We start from the raw sequence: 4,796 nt of genomic DNA on the forward strand, positions 1-4,796 counted from the left end.
GGTACCAGGGATTGAATTTAGGACCTTTCAAATACTCTTTTTTAACAGTTGGTGATTCCAGTCTCTGTGAAAAACACAATTTGCCTTTTTGTAATTCTATTTGAGCAAGGCCTCTTTACCATTTCTTTCATCTTTGCATCCTCTTAGTAGAAAGACACTTCTGATCTTGCTCTTCCCTTTGTACACAGAGACAAGATGTTTCCTGGTAGAACACATTTACAGTTTCCTTCTAACCTTCTCTTGGGAAATATTGGAAGACTTTAAAAAAAAAAAACAACCTAGAATTAGGGGAAGAGTGGAAGGAGAAAGAATAAGGGGAAAGAGATAAGAAAATTAAAGTGGAAAAGAATAAATGTAAAGCAGAAAGTAGATTAACAGAATAGAGGATGAGTGAAGAAAAGTAAAAAAGGAACTAAAACAAAAGACCTCACTCTGCTGGTATTTTGTGTCATGGAATAATTCTAGATATTGAGCACATATAGGCATACCATAATGTAACATATATTCTCATTTAAATCTCATCCAATGCTTTTATACTGTTATTTTTATAATCTCATTCCATACCTAAATGAAACTTTATGATAATTCATTGTAATGAACTGGTCTTTTAACAAAAGCTAGGACACAAGTTAGAATTGTGGCAGTGAGAAAAGTTAGGTCTCTTCCCGAGTAGGCATCTCAGAGGTTGTGAATAACAGCTGAGACAGAAACCAAATCAGCCTGATGCCAAAGCACCTCTATCGCAGGCCTAGGAAACAGAGAGAAGTCAATGAGTGGAAAGTTTCTGGACTGAACAGTGAAAAAAGCAACAAACCTCTTGCAATAGAGCTGAAAGAGAAATCTCAACCATAAGCATGAGTTGAGGCAAATTGTCTTTGATCGTTTTGTCAACGTATCAAGATAACACAACAGAGTGGTAGTCGAATATTTTAACTGCTCTAAAATCTTCAATCAACTTATCAAGCTTCTGATATACTTATAGAAATTATTATCTTTATGGAAAGAAATGTGGATAGTTGGCTAAGACAAATATCTAGTGATGAAAGTAGGATAAGAAAAAATACACCATAGTCTAGAAAAAATGATACAGTGGAAAAATCACCCTCATGCTAATCACCTTTGTATGTGAAAAGGTCCTGAGTGTTTCCCAGAAATCACCAAAATACAGAAAAATCCCTAGGTATTAGACAAGGATGAATACTACGAAAGTATTCCCAATAGAAGAATAAAGGGAGCCTGATAATTATAAATCAATAATCAGAAGCACTAGAAACTACCTCTTAGAAGATAAGAGGTAAAATAAATTATCTTCTATAAGAACATGAAATTCCAGGTAAAAAGAAAACAAAGTTTCCTAAAGTATAATTTTTTTTAATATTTATTTATTTTTATTTATTACATTTATTTTTTATTGTGTGTGTGTGTGGCCAGCTCAGCCCACCAGGGGGCGGGTCTGGCTGGCATGTGGTGCTGGGGATCGAACCGCGGTCCCTGTGCTTTGCCAAGCTTGTTTCAAGTAGGTGCTTTAGACCACTGAGCCATCTCTCCAGCCCCCTAAAGTATAATTTTGATAAGCTCGTTCGAGTTAATTTCAAGTGTGTTAGTCAGACACACACGACTATGTTTAGACTGAAAGTGCAGCACAAAGAAAAAAAAATTAAAACTTAGCAGGCTGGTAGAGACTTATTTTGCCCTTTACAATCAATACAAATAGATTATGTCTTTCATTGTTCAGTCTCACAGACTAAGTTTAACACTGCGAATCTCATTTACTGGTGGTAAATTCAAGTCCAGAATTCTATAAAACATAAATCTTTTTACCACCTTTGTAGGCTACCAACTTTCTGAGTCTTTATAACTTTATCACCACCATTAAATTTTCTCACTGTTGATTCTTGGTTTTAATGTGTGGCCTTGCTTGCTCTTTTCTGCAGAACAACATCAAGTTTCTGCCCAAGTAATACCCTGCTCCCTGGGGCCATTATTTATTTCATCTTACAAAAGACCCTGGTCTAATATTCCCTAAAAAAATTCCATCCAGTAAAAATCTACTAACACCTGAGCCCCAGTTCTTGTTGATTAGAAGTCACACCTGTCTAGATTCCGGCCCCCACCTCCACCCCCATACTTTCTGACAGATGACTTTTAAACTAGCACCATATCTAACATAAGAAGGGAGAAAGAAAAGGATTATGGGGAGTTTTCTCCAGAATTGTTAAGTAAAATTAGCTCTCCGTGCAGAGATGTACCTTGCTTGTCTTTTAATTTGTGTGCTTTCTAGAACACTGCTGTTGGAGCCCTGGAATGTGTGTCTCTGAGTTTGAAATGTACTTTAATAGCTCTCTGAGTTCTCCTATGAGGTTCCATTAACAGGAGATTTACTAACATCTTAGAGCCAGGGAAGCATCGGTCTAGAGACAAACAATAAATTAGTTAGATTCGTAGAGCTCTTGAGTATACACTTAGAGCATTCATAGCTATCGGTTTTGAGCTTGGGGTAAGCCAGTTGGCATTTAACAAATAGCCATAAAATTCACTCTTCCAATTAATGATTACAATAAAGGAATGATTCACAGCCTTAAGAAAACCTAACAACTGACAGGAAATACAGGTCTAATAAATGAAGCTGTCATTGGCAAAGCATGCATCTAAGGAAGAGTCTCTCCTAAATCCTAAAATCACATAGATTTATACAGTGGTAAACTAGTAATAGCAGCTGATGGGTTCACAGCAATTAATACATGAAACACTTATTTCAAAGTTCTCAGGAGAATATGGAACAAGTTTAGCAAATGATCTAGAAGAAGGATAGTGGCAGAAAGGAAGTTATGTGTGATCAACCAAGATTTCTCTTTGATAGTGAGGCCAAGGACTTTATCACCTTGTAAAGAATACTTGGAGCTAATGCCTCAATTATATCAGATTATATCAGTGAAATAATATTATTCTCAAGCTGACTGCATGGTGCACTATGCAGTTCATTCCACAGTGTGTGTTCAGTCATTCAAAATATACTCTCTTAGTTTTCTTTACCAAGACCCAGTAATATGAATCTCTCAGGAATTTGCATCCAATTCTGTGATCACAAAAGGCAGGTAAATGGAACCTACAGAATGGTAGTTGAGTTGTGGCTGTTCCTAATGTTGACAACTATGTGCATACCAGATTTACCTCCCTATGGAAGAGCTATGGGCGCCCATGACTCAACCCCATGGATATCATAAATAAACTAATTCCACAAGCCAAAGTTTAAAATGTCCCATTATGACATAGTTAGACCATACACATTGTAATAACATTTTTGTGTTTGCTCAGTAAGGAAATCCTTAGGAAATTCTCATTTCTGTATCATTTGTAGTCCTTCTATTACCAGCAGAGTGGTGCATGCCTGTAATCCCAGCAATGGGGAGGCTGAAAACAGGAGGATCTCCAGTCTGAGCTGTGTAGTAAGACCCTGCAATAACCAAATACATTAACAAAGAAATCTGAAAAATCTTTTAGAAAAATCCAGTTAAGACAAAAGACAGACTTCACCTTTCTGGTTCTGTTATGTTAATCCTGGCAGGCTGCCTGGCATCTGTACTTTGTCTTTCTCACGTAGAAAATTCGAGAGTTAGATTGAATGAGCCTATATTCTACTCTAGTTGAAAATGGTGTTAACTCTAAGAATTACAACTAAGATTTACATTAAGCTAAAATTTCAATAAAATTCTGTCCTATGTTTTTCCAGGATATATATAGAATAATCCAAATGTCTTAGAGAAATTTTAACTGCTTTCATGTCTTAAATTTGTCAAATTGATTTTACCGATATTTTTCAACCCTGGATGGAGTACAGTTATCAGCAAGGCCTATTATAAAATGTAACAATGAAAGCCAAATTGGATCAGATTTCATGAAAAATAAAATTTATACCCTACATGTTCTGCATACATGAGCTTTCTGATTACCATAAATGCTGGAAAGTTACACTCAGTATACCTTGGGGAATTGAGCACTGATATCGCAAAACCCATCTGAGATTTCAGGTGGTCAGGGCAGCAACAGGAAGCAATGAAAACTGCAGTTCTTATGAGGTAGTCAGGTTTGCTGCAGGGCATGGAGCTGCTAGTAGTAAACTGTGCTTGATTCCCACACCGGGAATTGTAAACCGAAACGGGAAGGGAAAAGGCAAACAAGTCAGTTTAGCTATTAATTATAGGATGCCTGGTTAAAATAACTTTCCTATCAAAACATTCCAAAACTGGCTCTTCAGGATTAGGGTATGAAAAGAAATTGAAAATTGCCCCCATGTACCTTAATCGGTTCTTAGAATAGAATACAAAATATATCACAGAGAGATTGGGCCACTGTGCACATCCATGTAACACACACACACACACACACACACACACACACACACACACACAGCCTTTACTCTGTGGTATATTCATGTAAGAGAGGATGGTTTTCTTATTTGAGGAGGAAAGAGTGGATGGGGTAGGACTGGCCCCTCTCCCAGCTCAGCAATGTGCAGAGTGCCTAGCAATAGAGAAAAATAAAAAAGCAAAATTGACTTACTACCTGCCAAACAATAGAGTACTAGTTCACTAAAATCATCCATTTGGAAAACAGGAACATCTTTTTTATTTTAAAGAAAAGAAACACAACGAAAACAGTGTTACAGACTTTCCTAACATGGTAATAGTAGATTGACAATGATTGATATGTTGTGTACTGTTATATTCAAAGCAGTTACTCAGATTATAATGAAAAATTAATCAAACAATACAAAAATAAATCATTCTTTTTAATGA

General features: G+C 36.4%; 1 protein-coding gene across 8 annotated transcripts in view; it reads right to left on the reverse strand.

The window, feature by feature from the left end:
* Nucleotides 1-4,796, reverse strand: part of Scel (sciellin) — a 117,146-nt gene that overhangs the window by 111,716 nt on the left and 634 nt on the right. The window lies entirely within an intron of this gene.

The sequence above is a fragment of the Octodon degus genome, unplaced genomic scaffold, assembly GCF_000260255.1.
Source record: "Octodon degus isolate 3935 unplaced genomic scaffold, OctDeg1.0 scaffold00013, whole genome shotgun sequence".
NCBI classification, from domain to species: domain Eukaryota; kingdom Metazoa; phylum Chordata; class Mammalia; order Rodentia; family Octodontidae; genus Octodon; species Octodon degus.